Source organism: Ornithodoros turicata, chromosome 6 (genome assembly GCF_037126465.1).
Source record: "Ornithodoros turicata isolate Travis chromosome 6, ASM3712646v1, whole genome shotgun sequence".
NCBI classification, from domain to species: Eukaryota; Metazoa; Arthropoda; class Arachnida; order Ixodida; family Argasidae; genus Ornithodoros; species Ornithodoros turicata.
The window spans coordinates 33,188,145-33,207,778 of record NC_088206.1 but is presented as its reverse complement, the minus strand read 5'-3'; the positions used below and the strand labels follow the sequence as shown (position 1 = coordinate 33,207,778).

General features: G+C 48.2%; 1 long non-coding RNA gene across 1 annotated transcript; it reads left to right on the top strand.

Moving 5' to 3' along the window:
- Window positions 1-2,252: 2,252 nt before the first annotated feature.
- On the top strand, window positions 2,253-2,977 carry LOC135397832 (uncharacterized). Its single transcript, XR_010423790.1, has 3 exons — window positions 2,253-2,412; window positions 2,669-2,746; window positions 2,910-2,977. It is a non-coding gene; the product is annotated as an uncharacterized LOC135397832 (long non-coding RNA).
- Window positions 2,978-19,634: the final 16,657 nt, after the last annotated feature.

The following is a 19,634-nucleotide window of genomic DNA, read 5'->3' as shown; positions in this document are numbered from 1 at the left end:
TAGGCCTCATATCATCCAAATGCCCATTTCCACTGACGTCCCAAATCAAACAAACGCTCCTATTATCCGAAAAAAAGTTCAGAGGTTCTGGGCTTTAGGTTGATCTAGGTACGCGGGTAGCAGTGACCCATCTCCCCCAAATGCTATTTTCACCCGAGCGCCCAGAACCACCAAAAGCGGGATACTTGAAAGGACATGCTTCCCCCCGTTTCTCAGAGAAAGGAGGAGGTGAGCAGTTCCTGGGTGTGCGAGAATCCAACGTACTTCCTTCAACTGACTCAGAAGTGTAGTTTGCCAAGGAAAGCTTTATCGATGCCTATCGCGTTCAAGAAGGGATCCGATCCAATTAGAGAGACATTTTCCATGTGAGTGACTGGAGTCCAGGCACTGTGTAGGTCATCATAGTGGGAAACGAATAGTAACAAAACGCCCACGGCACAGGTCCCGAAGAAAATTACAGAAAGGACCTCCTTCTTTACTTTTCTTTAATGCATTTTGTTAATACAGTTCAGACGTTCAGAAAACACTCTATGTTAACCGGCTGAAACAACCCCTAGAAGAAGCTTGCAAGCATATGAATGTCTGTAACCAGCACCGAGGGACCCACGTGACGGCTAGGGTCACGTGACCCTCTCTGGTGAGTTGCAGGAAGCACAGTCTGAGGCAGAGTTAACTGGAACGCGACTTCGTCCGCCGAATCGGGAAGAGAGCCACCCTAGCGGCGCTTAGAAGAAATACAGGGAAATAATGTTTTGACTGTCCTACTTACAGCGAATTCGGGTGGCCATTTTATGGCGTCACGGCCTAGCGCCAAATTGCTGGGTCGGCTCCCGAGCTGGATCACGGGACACTTGCCACCCAAACGTGAGTGCCAGGGATCTAGCAGTTTTAGGATCAGGATCAGGCTCGCCTCATTCCTTTTGATTCAGGGCAGAGTTGGCACACTTGGATCAAGCTAGGGGCATCGCGGTCGCCCGTCTTCGGGTTCCGTCGTCTGCTAAATTACGTGAACTTCGACGTGCGGGCTAACTTGGGCACTCGTAACCGCTGCAGTGCGGATTTGACAACACCGGATGTAGTTTTGCAACCTGCTGCTCTATGGTTTCGCGAAAAAAGTGCAAGCTGGCAAATTCCGGGCGCTTGGAAAGCCCCACGCGAGATTGCTTTGTTTCGACCAAGCGAACATGACTGCTCGGGATCTGACAAGAAAAAAAAAAGGGAAAAAGTTGCCACGAAATGACCACCCGAATTCGGCATTATGCTGCGAGGGTGTCCGCCTTGGCATGAGTTGTGGACTCGGCATTACCGTCAACTGTGGCTATCATGGCGACACTTGGTTGGGTTTGAGGCGATTATGTAAAGGTGTATGCTGGCCGGTATGACGTGAATGCGATGCTGTTATCTCATTAACACACAAAGGCGGACACGAAATCCAATAAATTTGCCACTAGACTCTGTGCATGCTCATATGTTTCATCACAAATCTGAAAATGCCCCACTGAGCGAACGTGACCACCTTCGCGTGTATCTATAAGATAAAGTCAGCCCATCCGTGCGATATCAGCCGGCATACAGCTTCACACAATCGCCGCAAACACAAACAAACATCGCGATGACCACCATAACTGAGGATAATGCCGAGTCAACAGCTCATGACAAGGCTGACACTCCCGCAGCAACAGTGGGACTGTCGAAACACTATTTCTCTTTTTTCCTTGAGAGAGCAGCTAGGGATGCTCTCTCCGCGACTTTAGCTCCGACAGTCGAACTGGCGTTCCTGTTAACTCTGCTTCGAGCTGTACAGTGGATTCCGCACACTTAGGATCCGCTAACCCTTCTTCTTTTCCCTGTTAAACAGGGGAAGCGTGTCCCCAGGCAGCACAAACCCTCTGGAAAAGAATGGGAACGCAATGGGAGCTCCGGCTCCTGAACGGGCGATAGTGCCCGACTGGTTCCCAGCGGTGTGGGAACTGAGTAGGTAGAACATAAGAGAAGAGATATGGTAGTCCCCCGACCATGCCCTGATCATTTCCCGCTCTGGTCTCCTTTTGGTCATGTAAACAATAATATAGGATCGCTCCCCGATGCTGCTCTGATCATTTCCCGGTCTGGACTGACCTTGGTCATGTGACCAAAATATAGGATCGCTCCCCGATGCTGATCTGATCACTTCACGATAATGAGTCACATGACCGGGGTGCAGCAACGGATTTCTCTTCCTAGACAGTCAGGCGCCGAGTGATGCAATCACGTAACCGACAGTTTCGAATCTGGCCAATGATGTTCCTCGATCATCCAGCCGTGTTTGCACTGTCGGAGTCCCCGTCGCTCTCGCTGCGAGAAACGAATGTATCCGGCCGTGCTCCCGAAACTTTTGAGGAATTCCAACGTTTTTAAGCGATTCATCGAGTGGTAAGTGCTATTTCTTTTTGTGGTATTCCTCGCATTGATAAATGTTACTCATAGATGCTTTTCAACATGAGTGACACCGTTCTAGAAGGCTTGTCTCGAAACTTAGCATCGCATAGTTTCGATTTCAGTGATCCATTGTGGTTTATGCGTTGCTTTTAGGATGATGGACTCCGTTTTGGTGAAAATATGGTTCAGTAAAGTGTGGAATCGTATGTATTGTGTATTTGACATCAAACGAAATGTACCCATTTCTCAGGACGACTGCGTGCTGCAGTTGTGCTTTTCATCTCCTGCGTACGCACAAAACTGGAATGCTGGAGGACTTCAGCTCAAGGTTGGTTTTTGGAGTCAGTCTAAATAAAAAGAAAAGAAAAAAGGAACCTCCGAAGTGAATAAATTATTCCGCTTTAATCCGTTTGCGCAATGTGATCGACGCATGATATGTCAATTTCTTTGAAACTGTGAGTGGATGAAAGCTATCCTGATCTTTCATTCAGAATGTCATGCTGGACCACTACCAGAGCGTGCTTAAAGGAATCAATGCCTTGATGAAGGTATCACCGAAGTGCCCACCACCAGCTCTGTGCCTAAGAGCCAGTGATGATGGTCAAGATTTTTCTAGCGGATCTTGCCATGTCATGCTGAAAACTGTAAGTTTGGCTATTTGGTCTGTAACGTGTGCATCATGTGGTGTGGTGTACTTTTCTCAGTGTAACCCTGACCTCGAGCCTATCTTCCACTTTCAGAATCCACCCCGCACTTCGGTTACAACACTATGACCTATCGCGCTGTGATGATTGCTTGAAAGGAATACAGTCTGGTATGCTGTGTTGTTTTTCTTTTAAAAGAACTTCAGGTATCCATAATAAGAGGCGTTCCTAGCAAGAAAGCCATAAGAAAAGGCATTTTCTTGATACATTATTATTTCTCCTAAAGACAAGGGTACGAGTCACACTACATGTGCCATAATGCACTCTCAGAAAAAAGGGTGGACCTTTTAGGAGGTAATAGCTGTCGCATATGTTGTGCCTAAAAGGTTGCAAAGTTCTACCCGCTACCTCACTCTCTGCCACGAATAATAGGGTTACCGCTTCTGATTCGGTGAGAGAGGGGGGCGTAGACCTTTTTGTTGTAATTTGGATGGATGATAATTTTTTTTTACCAGCTTTTTACACCCCTTACCATGTTGGCTTAGGAGGTAACTAAGGAAGTTACTCTCACGCCTTTTTCCTTAGATTGTGGTTCCCAAATTGTGTGTATGTTGTCCTCGTATTAGCAAAGGTGCGCGAATATTTCTTCTATTTTCTTAAAGAAGGTACAGAACGATCATGACACATGTAGTACGGATTCTCAAGTTGTTCACGTGTTCCATGTTGTTGGGCGTAACTCGTTACCAGTAACTCGATACCGTAACTAGGCTACTCGGCTTAGCTATTTTCAGTAACTTTTTGCATAGCTCTTTGCTTTTGGGCTCCAGTAACTTCTTGAAGAGCTCGTTCCTTTCCCTTTTTCTTTTGTTTCGGGGGTGCGGGGGTTAAGTTCGTCAAAGTAACTTGAAGAATGTTCAAAGTTCCTTTTGTTCAATCCTGGTCTACAAACATCGCAGGCTGAGTCCTCCCTCCGTGACTTGAGATGAAAGATGGCACGTGCATGGCGCGACTAACTCCGGTTACACGGTGTTGTTACACGGTGAATGTTACAAATTATGTTTTAGCCGAGCATTAGGAAGCTCAGGTATCGCGCATCTTAACGATAAGAAGTGTATTGATAATGATATAGGGCATTGAGTAGCAGGATTAAAACTTTGCACAGTTCTACGATATGTATGTTGGGGACAACTCGTAGAGCATAAACTTGCTTTGTGCTCCTTTTTCATGTGCCTTATTACGAGATTAAAATCATCAAATCCCTTCCTAAAGAGGCCCGTAAATGTAGGCTTCTTTTGTCGTAGCAGATATTGATATCATTTTTGTATATCAAGACTATTTTGAAACGTCTTGAATCGCCCATTGTGACAGCAAGGTCTGAATTAACCATATAGACAGGTCAAGAGCTGAAAAGTATATGTATTGAGTAGCAAATAACTTGAAGGTAACCTGTTACATTTCTAAAGTAGCTTAACTTCACGTCAATTTGCATTACGTTTTATTACGTGTAACTGCGTTTGAAATTTAGCTACCGAACGGTTTCACGTCAGTTCAGGCAGGGAGGTCCCATCGACCTCCTGGGTCTTCAGTATTTTCGATATTTATAAGCTTATCGTATATTATGATCAACATTTTTGCCGAATAGCTTTCGTGCAAACAAATTAAGAAAATCCGGCCCTGAATTCTGATGTTTCAGTTTTGCCGTGTTTGCACGCGTATACCTCCCGAGTGTTAAGAGATACTGTTGTGAAATTTTTTTATGCTGTTTTATTATGCCTACAGGCCAGCTGTCAGAGAGCAAATTTTAGCGCGCAGGTGCAACGTTGTGTGCTATAAAAAATGGCGAACATGCCCTCTCGCGCACTTTTGCCCTAATTTCAACGCCTGATATCTCTGGCTATAGATGTCCCTGATCGCAATACTTGGTATCAGCTCACTCATCTTTTAATGCTCTTTCATCTGATATATCTATCCTGCATATACTTTCTAGCGGCATGTGCTTAAATAGGCAAATGTTTAGGCATATTTCGAAATAAACGTGGATTTTGCACCTGTATTTCTCAAAAAGGTCCCACTTAATTTCGTATATATTTTGCCAGGATATGGCCCGATGTTAGGCCTTTCACCTAACGGAAAAACTTCTTCTCCAAAGGCGTATGCTGCTGATTAGTGCGTTAAAACGCGGCCCCACTGCGTACGAACGTGTCGGAGATATCGACAGCCAGAGCAAGAAGCGTCGAAGTTTGAACAAAACTGCGTGACAGAGCATGTTCGCCGCTTTTTATACGATACAGTGCTCCACCTGAGCGCCTAAATTTCCGCTCGGAGTGCTGGCAGGTAGGTATACTAAAGCACACACAAAAAAATGCACTACGATATCTTGTAGGACTTAGGATGTATACACGTGCAAACACGGCAAAATTGCAACAATCGAATTCAGGGCTGGATTTCTCGATTTTTTGCACGGAAAGTATTGGAATGATTAATTCTACCAATGTTGATCATCATCTGCGATGAGCGTCGAAATATATATGAAAACTCATGAAAATTCAGAAGGTCCATGGGACGTCCCTGTCTGAGCTAACGTGGAACCGGCCTACAAGTATGTTCTGGCTAACCTTTTCAGTGGCTCCCATCTTTCAACAGTTAAAGGGACTATCGCATCCATCTCAGTCGATTCCGAAACTGTAGCGCCGTTTTACTCCGCGTTCATCACTGATAATAACGCCGAAAACCCGACGCGAATTGGCAGCGTTGTTCCCGTGTAGTTTGATATAAAACTTCGCAAGAGCAGACGACGCATTCCGGGGTTCCCTCTCCGGAAACGTCACACGGACGAGGCCAATCACTGCGCGCCCTATGACATGGAGAATACCAATCACGGAGCGGCCGGAGGGACCTTGGTAGCCTTGGCAACCGACAGACAGGCGGCCGGGCGGGCGAGCGAGGCGGAATGCTGGGGAACGGCTCGCGGAACGTTGTTTCTGGTTAGTGTCGAACGTGTTCGTACAGTCAGGAGCGTAACGCCTTGTTTCACGTAACATGGTTACGTCTGCACTCACACTGGTAAGCGAAAGCCAGCGTATTTACCGAGGACTTTTCACTTAGTATAGTACGATGCGAACGCCAAGCAGACGATCTCGGAGACAATCGCCTGCGCTGCGCTCCTATTCGTGTGCCTGGCTTACGTCATCATCGTGTTGGCTGCAGATGGAATGCGGACCTTTAAAACTCGATTACTTAATATTTAAGCTGTTTTCGGAAGAGAAATTTGGCAAAGTTGACTCTGAAACGGTGACGAACATTATCCTATGGGTATCATACATACGTTCCCGGATGTGATAGTCCCTTTAAAACTTAACTGGTAACGAGTTCCAACTTCTATCTCTGTTCCATATAACCTGTGTTAAGTGAATATTTGTGAAGTAAATAGTGCATATGCGGGACTGGTGGTTAGATACTTTCAATGTAACTCTCTTTCTTTCATTGCTGGTGAAGTGATGCATTAAAGAACCCATGTATTTTGTGACTATGATGCAATAAAGAGTTTTCTACAATGGCATATTGATTTTGTTTTTAAAAATCGCGCAAATTAACTCTTGTTTGGGGGGTAGGAGGTACCCGCAAGTGTGCATTGGCTGCACCTCGGGAAATCGTTGGGGTACGATACAGGCTGCCGATAACGGACCATTAACATCCCCGTGTTGCAAACCGTATGCCGGACCATGGTCGGGAGCCGACCCGGTCGGGTCGGTCGCCGCCGGCGCACCGACGTTGGGTCGTCGCGCTGTGCTGCCTGGGTCGTTTCAAGTATCGCTTTCGGTGGTTCTGGGCGCTCCGATGAAAATAGCATTTGGGGGATATGGGTCACTGCCACCAATGTGCCCAGATCAACTGAAAGCCCAGAACCTCCGAATATTTTTTTGGAGGAAATGGGCTTTTGGTTGATTTGGGGGGGGGGGGGGGGGTATATGTTTATTCACACGATGGAGATGTCAGCCAGGCAAGTGCCGGCTTGCTACTCCTTAAAAAGAGAAAGAGAGAAAAGAGAAAAAAAAACAGGTTCGGAAGAAGCCGCGATGGGAACGATGTGCAGCGGGCGTTGAGGCTCGCCGCCTGTGCTTCAGAGGGCGGTCATCATTTCTGTGGCCTTGAGGTACTCGAAGAGTGCCTTGGTAACAACCCGTTGCCCAGGGCGCTGGACAGGCCCGAGGAGTGTAGCGAGCGAGAGGGGGTGGTGGTCCAAGGCTTGGAGGCGTCGGGCGAGGGCGGCACGGGGCGCCGAGAACGTCGGGCACGTTAGCAGGAGGTGGGCTACGTCAGCGATGGCGCCGCAGGCGTTGCAGTTTGCGTTGCCGCGTCTGCCATCTTGTGCAGGAGTGACGGAGTGTAGGCGACGTTAAGGCGGAGGCGATGAACGAGGGTTTCCTCGGCCCTGGTAAGGTGTTGGGATGGGTAAAGTTGCATCGCGGGGTCGATGGCTCGAAGAAATGTGTTGCATCGAATAGCGCCTGCAATGAAGTGGCGGGTTTCAGAGGGAGACCATCGATGGATTTTAAGGTGGCGAGCTGATGCCGTGAGCGGTATGTTTGCAATGGGGCTGTCACAGCTATGTGCGCGCCTTGCAGCAGCGTCGGCACGGGTATTCCCAGGGAGGCCTATGTGGCTGGGAACCCACTGGAGCCAGACGGTATGACCCCAGGCGAGAACGGAGTTGTATGACGAGATAGTAATTGCGTGGAGGTCGTTGATCGTCTGGGATCCGTGTGAGCTGATGACCTCCAACGCTGCCTTACTATCTGTAAAGATGTACCAGTTTTCCTGTGGCGGGATGGAGGGTGCTCCAGGGCAAGCTGACGTGCGACATCGGAAGGAGTGTCATTCTTTCGCCCAAGGCCGGGGATAGTGGAGCACACGAAGGGCCGGTCGAGGGCCCACAAAGGGGGAGGGGGGCAAAGGACACGGTGGAAGAGGGCTGGGGCACAACAGCCCGCAGGCGGTCGACAGCGCCACCAAGGGCAGAGTCGGGGCAGTCACTTCCTATGAGTCGGAGATAGTGGAAGGGGTGCCGCGTTAGGATCCGCGTGTAGGATCCGTGCCGCAGTACTCCTCTGCCAGCTGTAATTCGGAGCGTCCTGTGGCCACGGAGAGTGATCGGAACGGGTCTCTCTGGGTAACAGGTTCGGCTAGTCCTCTGAGTACCATCCATATCCGGGACAGAGATGTTCGCGGAGATAGGGAGGAAGCAAAGTTCCTCCAGTGATTTCTGGCCAATTTACAGATGTGTCTATGGACGGCTTTTTGTATCCGTCGCGCTTCCAGCATATGGGCCAAGAGATGCGTGCGACGGGCCCGCCTCTCTGCTCTCCGCCGGATCTCACGTAGTCTGGCGTACTCGGCGTCGACCGCTAAGAACTTGGTCGGAAGGTGAAAGACTCTCGTGGCACAGTGTGTGGCGCCGACCACCAACCGGCAGAAGTCGCGGTGGCTGGCGTTCCCAAGTACGCGGCCTGGAAAGGTGGAATCAACGGCAGCCCTGTAGCGTTGCCAGTCGGTCCGCTTGACTGTGCGCTTGAGCTGTGTCCCAGCTGCTCCGCCAATGTTGATTAATACCGGGGCATGATCACTGCCAAGCATATCAGCGCCAACAGTCCAGGTGAAGTGCCGCGCAAGCGAAGCAGGCACAACTGTCAGGTCCATGCATGACGATCGGTGTGGTGACTGTACAAAGGTCGGGGAACGGTCGTTAAGGATGTGGAGGTTCCTCTCTTCGAACAGCGCAGCAAGCCGCTGTCCTCGCGAGTCGGACCGCACGCTGCCCCAGATGGTATAATGGGCGTTAAAGTCTCCACATAAGACATATGGCGTAGGAACACTGTCCAGGATATTCTCCAGGTCGCTCACATCATATGGGACAGCGGGAGGTATGTAGAGGGAGACAACTGTGAGGCCCTGGGAGCCCACTGGAATCGATCAGCAGACGTATTCCCCTGCGCCCGTTGCCACAATGCTCCTCTGCACAGCCGGTATGTCCGAGCGGATGAAGATGGCTGCCCGACTTTTTGTTCCGCTTGGTTGTGAGACATATGTGATATAATTCGACAGACGGAAATCAGCTTCCCGCATTCCGAGATGCACATAAGGGGGAACTTGTGCCGCAACGCAAACTGGCGAAAGTCTGATATTTTGGATTGAAGGCCTCTTCAATTCCACTGGAAGATTGTTGTCTTCTGATACTGCACTATTGTTGGCACCGCCATTTCTCCGTCCAGGGAGCGATGCCGTCACACAGCCGGGGCTTAGCGCCCAACCGGCTTGGTTGGCAGTAAGGGGGCGATTGCGTTTTCAAGTGGAAGGATCGATTGGACTTCAGTAAGCGCCTTACACTCGGGGCACGCAGAGACTATGGCCTTTAGGGCCACGAAAAGCAGCATGGTTATCACAGATATATTTCGGTAATTACCATTTCTCGTTTTCGGTAGCCAACCCTAGTTTTCTTTCTGGATTCTACAAATTTGTAAATCCCACTTTGCGGAAATGTAGATTTTTCACGAGCACCCAACACAGAGGACATGCGCTAAGACAGAAAACTGTGTTTCAAATACATCACATTTGTGCAGGAAGGATACACGACCTCCTGGATACGATGATGTCCTTCTGGATGTTTCACTTGGTGAAGCCGAGGTCTTTCAGTGTACCACACAGGCAAAGCAACCATACCAAACTGTTTTCCCATCAAACAGATCAAGTAATGATGAAAGATGGAAGCCACTGAAAACGTTAGCCAGCCGTAGGACTCGAACCCACATCTTCTGAATTACCGGTCCAAGGGACAACAACAACATATATATTGTGATGATGAAGTGGGGAGGTTTTCCACTCTAGGAGTGGAAGGCTACCCCATAGCGAGGGGTCTAATATGAGTGGTGACAATGATGAGTGATGACGATGAGAGATGACGGGAATGATCGAAGTGGCGATGACGATGCTGGACGTGATCGTGATGGTGGGAATTTCCGAGGGCGCTGCTGGGGTCATAATGAGTCCTTTAGGCCTGTTGCCTCAAAGAAGTCAACCACGTGACGTAAGGCCGCCCTGGAGTCGGCCGCGGTGTCCCAAGGGCCGAGGATGGTCGACAAGTTGAAGGGGCGGCAGCCAAGGGTGGCAAGCTGTGACTGCAGTGTACGCCTCTCGTTGACATAGGTCCGGCAGCGGAGAAGTATGTGCTCAACGTTGGCAAGTACGCCCCACTCGTTGCACATAGGGCTAGCCTCACAGCCTAGCTGGTATCGATAGGACGGAGTAAAGGCCACATTCAGACGTAGCCTGTGGATGAGTGACTTCAGAGGACGAGGAAGCTTTGCAGGCAGCCGGTTTGACAGCGTTGGGTCTACATTTCCCAAAGAAGACATAGTTGGAATGTCGTGTTACCAGTGTAGGGTAGACCAGGAATCGGACAAATGCCTGAGGAGGGATCTTCTGTCTCCTCTCGAGAGCATAATGGTCATAGAAGGTCGTTGTTGGTGTGCAGCGGCAGCGTCGGCCTCATGGTTCCCAGTTATTCCGCAGTGCCCTAGAACCCACTGAAAGGCAACGTAGTGGGAGCGATCTTATAGGGACTTCAGGGCGCACAGGATGTCTATCACCACTGAGGCAAGGGAACCGCGGATGCCCATGTTTTTAGTGCACAAGAGTGCTGCTTTGGAGTCTGTGTAAATTACCCAGTGCCGCGGTTCACAGTGTTCCGCATATGTCAAGAATAACAAGATAGCATAGAGTTCAGCGGATGTCGATGAGGTACGGTGAGATAGACGACACCACGTGTAACAGACTCTGATGGAATGGCAAAGGCTGAAGATGAAGTGTCCCTGGTCGACGATCCACCCGTGTATACAGCGGTACTGTTGCGGTATTGAGCCTCGATGAAGTCAAGGGTAAGTTGCCTAAGAATAAAATCAGGATAGTTCTTTTTGTTGTTCTTGAGGCCGGGGATGGAGACAGTGACAGGCGGCGATGGCAACGTCCATGGAGGCGCTTTGGGTGCCGTCTGGTCGACTATGAATTTGGGGATATGAGATCTGAATGATGTCACAGCAGCATGAAGCGTCGCGTTCCGTCTAGCGTGAAGCTCGCGAATCGGAGTGTGACGGTTATGATGGGCACGTAGACGCAGATAGTGGCGTGCAGTTTCCCGAGTACGGAGAACCTCAATGGGGATGTCCCTCGACTCAGCCACTACTAGACGGGTTTCGGCGCTTCGCGGGACCCCGAGACATACCCGAAGACTGCGCGCTACCATGGCTCGAATCCTTTGAATCAGTGTCTGAGGAAGTCCGTGCAGGACGGGAAGGCTGTACATCACTGAGCCACGAACCAGGGCATTGTGCAGCATGAGGAGATCCTTCTCGTCTCGCCCCCATCTCATACCTGCGAAGTGACGAATCACGTTGACCCAGCGTTGGACTTTCTGTTCAATGACGTATATGTGGCGCTTCCACGACAAATTCCATGATAGAGTCACGCCGAGGAACTTGTGATGTGTCACCTGCTCCAGTGGGCTTCCACCAGTATACGGGCGATCTGCGCTTTTCTCTACGGATATCTCCATTCCTGCCTGGAGTAAGTAGAGGCGAATGACATCTAACGTGCGCTGAAGACGCTGACGGAGTGCTGGACGGGAAGTGCCTTCAGTCCAAACCCAGGTGTCATCGGCATACAGGGACAAGTTGACTTTCCGCTGAGTGCAGGTTCCGATCCCTTTCTCACCGGTGTATGAGCGATAGTGGCCCGGCAGTCTGCCTCCCGACCGTTGGCGGTCGCCTGGTATCCTGGCACGTCTTTGGCGCTTGTGCAACAGAGTGAAAACATCAATATCAGCTGTACCGAGAGCTTATATCTGACCGGCTGACCGCCATACTACAATTTTCACAATCTGGCGTCGTTTGGACATCGTAACGAACGTTCCCGTGCAATTTGTTCGCACCAGCTTTTCCGATTTTTTTAGAGAAAAATTGCGCAATTTATGCTAGTGACGGAAGGCTGAAGTCACTGAAGAGGTTAGCAAGCTGTAGGATTCGAACCCACATCTTTTGGATTACCGGTCAAGGGATTATGCACTTGAGGCTTTGTATGTATTTGTCCTTTCTGTGTGTTCCAGCATCAGAACATCAATTGTCTCATGTTCAGCTGCTGCTGCACGCATCGATCCCATCGTATGAATGTGTGTATGAGTAACAGTAATGTAAGAGTGAAAGGGGGACGAGTGGAGAGAGAGTGGTTGATTTGTCCCTTAAGAAGTCGCTGGGTAGGTGTGTTATGGGTTAGCTCAATTGGTAGATCCCTGGACCGCTAATTCAGAAGATGTGGGTTCGAGTCCTACGGCTGGCTAACGTTTTCAGTGACTTCCATCTTTCATCATTACTTGATCTGTTTGATGGGAAAACAGTTTGGTATGGTTGCTTTGCCTGTGTGGTACACTGAAAGAACTCGGCTTTACCAAGTGAAACATCCACAAGGACATCACCATATCCAGGAGGTCGTGTGTCCTTCCTGCAAAAATGTGATGATTTGAAACACAGTTTTCTGTCCTAGCGCATGTCCTCTGTGTAGAGTGCTCGTGAAAAATCCACATTTCCGCAAAGTGGGATTTACAAATTTGTAGAATCCAGAAAGAAAACTAGGGTTGGCTACCGGAAACGAGAAATGGTAATTACCGAAATTTAGTAGGAAACGGAAATGGAAACAACAAAATTGTTTTAGCGTCCACTACCAGAAACGGAAACTGAAACGAAATTCAGTCCAAAAACTGAATTGCCCTTTCTCGGGCCTCTTCAATTGTGAGTTCGATATCCTCGCCGTGGGTCTCAAACAATTCCTATACCGTGACCGCCTGTCATTTCCTGGTGCAAAAAGGCCAGAGAATAACCTACATGCCTCCACATTCCTCTAACTCCAACGTTTCTGTTTCCTAACACATTTTAACTTTACTATCTACGTTGGCCATCAGAAGCGCGCTCAGATTCTTTGCGATCCACGACCCAATACAAACACCCCTCTTCTGAATGAAAAATTTCCCTTTTGGTTGAGTCCAAGTTCCTGTGAAGAACAACACGACAAATTCTGAAACCTCAGCGCAACAAAGTGATCGATGCTTTCTTTTACAATTTGCATTAGGGCAATCACCAATCCTTACTCACGGTGTCTCGTATACGGCACCCATGTCACCACCTTCGTGATGTTACGCAGCATTGCCCTTCTTCGGCGTACGGCCAAGCTGTTCTGCGCCTACAAGGACAAATCCCACCATCGCATACCTTGGTCTTCTGTACGGAGCCGCTGTGGGCCTTAAGTCTGCGTCCAGTGCACACATCCGTTCCTGATCTTCCGAAGAAGAGCTATGTCCCAGCTGTTGTGGCATGCCCACTAACGCTGCAATATCACCCCCCGTGCACTCAAACCGAATGGAGGTTTTCACTGATGGCTCCATGGCATCCTATGAATCTGCATTTTACATTCCGGAGCAGGCATACCAGCGTGGTTTCAAGCTGCTGCCCGTGCAGTCATCAGCCGAAACAGAAGCCTTTGCTATCTTATCTGCTCTGCGGGACATCTCTTCGATGACACCAAGAGCGTGGACTATTCTTTCGGATAGTAAGTCGGCTTTGGAGGACCCGGCGTCGTATTCGCCCAAGGTTATCCGCTACATCTACACGAAGATCCTTGGCCTGCACGCCACACTGTCGTCTCTATGCTACAAGTGTGTGGTTCCATTGGATTCCGCGCCGCGTAGGTATCTCGGGGAATGCCCTCGCCGATTATGTGGCCAGGTGTGCTCGTGCGGCTGGGTCTCTCCCTTTTGTCCTGCTTGCGCCGTCTGCCTGTCGGCTAGCTATTCACCGCTACTGGAGAAATAGCTCTCAGGCCTTTTTTTCGATACGCTGCCAGGACGAACCCTTTTCTGCGCTCGATTGACCCTACGATGACCCACACACTGGTAGGCCGCTACCCCAGGGAGGAAGAGTCCTTGCTCCACAGACTTCGACTGAATGTGGCGCGTACTCCACTGCACCTGTTTAAGATGGGCCACCTTTCGTCACCCAAGTGCCCCACCTGTCATCTCGAAGGAGACATCCCGCACTTGCTGCTCCACTGCACCCGTTACTGCCAAAGTCGTCTTCTCCTACGGTTGCGTATCGCTCACCTCAGGATTCCGAACTTTTCCCTAGCTACGCTGCTAGGCCCCACACAATATAGTCGGGGACAAAGGCACTTCTTCTGTTTTTACGGATCTGTGGCCTTCTGCGAGAACTGTGACCAATTTCGTGTCTGTTTTCCGTTTTGTTTGTTTGTTTTGCTTTTTGTTTGTTTTTCTGTTTATTTGTCTTTCCCTTCCTTTTTTTCTTTTCTTTTTTTCCCTAAGAATAGCAAGCCGCTGTAGCTGTGGCTAACCTTTCCGTCCTATCTTTTTTTTTAATATAATAAACGTATCCCCCCCTTGCGGAATATTATTGTGAGTCATTTACGTACAATGAAAAACGCTTCATTTCCCCTTCTTTAAAATCCTTAATTTGCGCAATAGCCCCTCCGAATTTTTAATTTCGGACAGATCACTTACATTCAACAGTGCTCTGTTTGTCACCGTGCGTTTTTTCTTTCTTTTTCTCTGTCTTTTCTTTTATTTATGTATTTTTCCCCCATGCCTTGTTCCCTTGCACTAGGAGCTCAAATCGTTTTTAGAAAGAATCACCAACCCACCCGGATTTTAACTTTATTGCAATGAAAGATTTAACGCCTCCATGTATTTGCGTTACCCAGAAATGGTGGTTCAGGTGATCCTTCTAGACAGACTGTAGACATACCAAGAGCGTGATTCCTGTAGTTATTGCCAGGTGTGGATGACTCAGTGTTTCAAAGCGTACTGAAAGCGACGACACGTAAAATTATGCTGGCTTTCTGTTTATTGTGGCTTTGTGAGTGCGTGGGAGAGGATTATATTCTCCACATCTGCATGGCGGCTGTACGAGATATTGCTGACAGACAGCCTCCAACAGGAGACGTCGTAAGAAACGGAACTGAACAGAAAATTCTCTTCTTTCAACACATAGATTGTTGGAACGATACATAAGGATGTGAACTGTCGTTTCGTAGAATTTCCGCGCGCGAAGACTGAATCGGATTGAGACAGGTAGGTGTGAAATCATCCGAAGCATTCAGTATATAGAGCCACCACAATGTGATTGATGCGGCCGGTCACACAGACCCCACTGCTATTTCGAGCCTGGAACGACTTCTCGGCGTCAGTTTCGAAGGGAATAATTCATTCACGAGTTCCCTCTAGATAAAGATGTTCCAGCTACGCTCCAAACACGCGCGTTGCGTTGAAATTCTAGTCACCGTTTTCATCGGAATAAATAAGAGAGAGTGTTTTTGTTGGTGCAGAGGAACAGCTTCAATGGCTTATAGCTTCACGTTCTGTCTAACTTGCACCAAATGAATGACGCATTATCGGCACAATGGAATTCAGCTATAGCACGTACGAGAAGTATATTTAACGCAGACTAACGGAGAATTGGGGCGGAGCTTTATATTTGGGGTGGAATATTCTAATTTTTCGAATATCGAGGCGAACACATAAAATTTCGATTGGAAATCTGAATCGAATATGAACTTCGGTATCCGAATTGCGAATCGAATGCCTCTTTCTAACGGAATATCTTCGAATAGTTACCTTTCCTTGGCAAACTTCACTTCTGAATCATTTGCAGGAAGTACATTGGATTCTCGCACACCCAGGAACCGCTCACCTCCTCCTCTCCCTGACAAACTGGGGGAAGCGTGTCCTTTCAAGTGTCCCGCTTTTGGTGGTTCTGGGCGCTCCGGTGAAAAGAGCATTTGGGGGATATGGGGTCACTGCTACCCGTGTACCCAGAACAACCGAAAGCCCAGAACCTCCAAACTTTTTTTCGGATAATATGAGCGTTTGTTTGATTTGGGACGTCGGTGGAAAAGGGCATTTGGATGATACGAGGCCTAAAACCGAAAATCCTTTGTCCTTAAACTCTTTCAGCTTGGCAATAAAATCTCTCTTATCACAGGCGGCTGTGGGTCAGAAACCGGTTATTCCTGTAGACTGCATTCAGTGCGACAACCAAGCTGTCGACCATCTCCTGGCGAACACCTTCAAAATGGCGCGCACCAGATAGCTCATAAGCGGATTCTGCATGGATTCACGCTTTGTGGGTGGCGGAACGAGGACTATGACTTTAAAGTAGGCTCCACCCATGAGACGGCGAAAGATCAGAAAATGTCAAAACTCTCCCAATAAATGGCCTTGGAGCACAGACATGCCCTAGAACAATGTCTCACGTGCAGTCACAATTACAGCGTCGGCGTAGATGGCGTCGGCGTCGTCCGCATTAGCTTGTCCGCCCAAAACTTTCTCATTCGTAGCATTGAGGAGCATCATCCCGCTAGTTTACAACCGCTATCGATGGAAGGTGAGATAACTGACGGAGCCGGCAATCTCTTCAACTTCTATCATGGAAAGGCGAATATCCACAGAACTTTGCTGGACGAATTTCATCGACTGCGAAAGCACCGCACAAGCACTACGCAGTCCGTGGAACAACCAGACAAACCCCACTCGTTGTCGATGCGTTGTGGTCACGTAACCGTGCTATTTCCTTCTAGCATACTCCTTGAGGTTTCTATGCTTCGGACAGATTGCAAAGTTTTGCATCTATTTCTGTGCGCAAACGTTTTCATATGGGCACCGTGCACCAGCGAGAGGACGCTGCGGTCGCTTGATTGACATCGCCACCCGTGGCGATTTCGCGCGTAACGGTCTGGTACTGACGCCGTATCGGCGCCTTCGCGTATGTAGCTTTGGTGCGTACGGGTGTTTTCCCGAATTTTATATATCGGCTTTGGGGCTTTGGACTCATTAACCCGTGAGACTACTTGTGCGGAAGTGGTTTGTCACGTAAAATGTATGCGATGGGAAAGCCTTTTGCACGTGGAACATTATGTGTCTATGCAAAATGTGTGACACAGTGTGTAGCGCAGACAAGCGTGTAGTATTCGCGGCCCGTATTTACGTGAAGTTAAGTGCACATTTATCCGCAAGGGTCTACCAATTATAGACTACAGATCAGAGACTAGCTGCGTCCAGAACCTGCGCTATGAAGACGGAAATCTCGCACTGAAGAATTCACAATAATACAGTCAACAACAAATTGGAATATACATTACGAAGATAGCGGAAAAAACCGTTCTCGTTTCTTTCTTATGCATAATCCGTTAACGTGATGATGCACTGTCAGGATAAGTTCCTTAGTCAAATTATTCCCAATCTTGCATCGCTCAAGTCGGGGGATTCCCTTTTAGCCCTTTGTGCCTGCATTTGATGCAAAGTCATAGTAATAAAAATCAATCAGTCAATCAAGATTGTTTCAGGATATAAATAAGGCGTGTTTTTGTTTGAAACTGGATATGTAATGATAATAATGTTTTATTAGTGCTAAACAACGACCACAGCGGCCTTAGTATAGGTGGACATAGCGCATCAGACACATTGTCGCAAATTGCAACATAGAAGCAGCCAGAAATATCACGCAAAGAAACACAAACATAAACTATGCTAAAAAATAAAATTAAAATGACAATAATTAAGAAGAAACAGTGAGGTTGCTGTTCGACAAACGCATGATTACTTTTGTGTGTGTTTGCGTGTGTGCGCGCGGACGAATAGGAAGGAGCAAAGAACCACTTGTAAACCGAGATCACAAGATTTGGCAACGATAATAAGATCATAGGGACAGAATGCACCTACATAAAATGATGACGGCTTGCGAAACGCAGCTCGGGGAGGACAAATAACTCCCTGTGTTCGCATGCAAGCTTTATATTGAAGGAAGACGAGGTCCAAATCCAGTCTTCGCCGACACGCCGCAAAATTAGGGTCCGAGTAAAAGAGATAAATACTGTACGACATATGGCAGACACTAATTTTAGCCAAGCTCCACGATGTTCATTGGCAACTTTTTCACGTCAGTTGCTGTGCTATAAGTCCGCATCGTGATGCTCAACTGGTCATTGACAAATATACTAAATGCAAGGAATGAGTTCTAAGTTTGAAACAACGGATTTGAGCGGCACGTTGGGTGGATTGCCGTGAAAGCCCTCCCTCAAATATGTGATCGGCGGGACGATACAGCGAGAAGGACGAAAACTTTACGGCAAGTTGCCTCTCTTTCGCAGTAACTTGGTTGTCGTGGCAGATTACCACATAGAATTAGTTTCCATTTTGTCTTCTCCTTTGACTTTCTTATGCAGGCAGCTTCAAATCGCTCTTTTCGAACGGCGAAACTAGCGCAGCACTGCTAGACGCTGCTGGCTGGTACCAGGGCATTACGCCGCGTTTCCCCTCGAGGGGCCGCTGCCGTCGATAGAAAACTCTAGCGCACGGTGCCTATACAGAGAATTACCATATTTGGCAATAAGTGTCTAATGTAGTCTGACAATAAATATATATATATATATATATATATATATAGTTGAAATAAATGGGAGACAGAAGACGAAAGTAGGGGAAGTAACAAAAAAGGGGTTTATTAAAACTTAAAAATCATAAAAGTTAGGGAGGATGTCTACGTTACGGCGGAAGCTCCGCCTTCTTCGGGACAAAAGAGCTAAATGTGGCCACGAGGCTGATAAGGGGCTTGAGAATGACGTGGTCGGTTGGGGGAAATTCCCGCCACCTGGCGGTTGTCAATTGGGGAAATTCCAGAGCGTTTTTGTGTCAGGTCCAGGAGTGGGATCATCGTCCTTGTGGGTCAGTGGGGATTTTGATATGGCTGAAACGAGAAAAGGCAACAGGGTCTTATCTAGGTTGTTAGACTTCTTATTGTTGACAGCATGCCAGGGTCCTCGTTAATGGCCGATCGGAACTTGTAAATTAGGTAAGATTCCCGTTGTTTTCGGGAGCGGTCGGAGGTAAAGTTCGACTGGAGAATAAAAACTGAGGCTTCGTTGATTGAATGTTCTGGTTGTTTGAAATGGCGTGAGACTGGAAGATTAGGTTTCTTGGTAACATCCGATCGGTGATTGTTGAATCTAATTCGGAAAGAAGTTTTTGTCTGACCCACGTATTGGGCACGGCATGTGTTGCATTGGATTACATAGATAACGTTGCATGAGTTGCAGTCTACGTCTGCGTGCGGACACGGGACATTTTTTCGATTTCGACAACGCAGTGGCCTTGGCTCGAGAACAAAGATTGGGACACAGGAAGCTTCTAGAGTCCTGGCACATACGCGGTGACCCCTCGGTTTGTAACAAAAACCGTGGCCCCCTTCTGAACAATGATCTCCTTAAATAGCGACCGGTTGTGTAATCTCTCATTGAGTTTGGCACTGATGATGTCCGTCGCACGACGGACGAAACGTCTGAGTAAACCTTGTTATTTTGTTACGTGAAGTCGGAGTTCTCTACTTTTTTGTCTAGTTACGACTGTGTGTAGAGGGGGGGAGGGGTGTTCCAAAACATCGGTGAAACCTGGTATTTTCCCGTGAACGT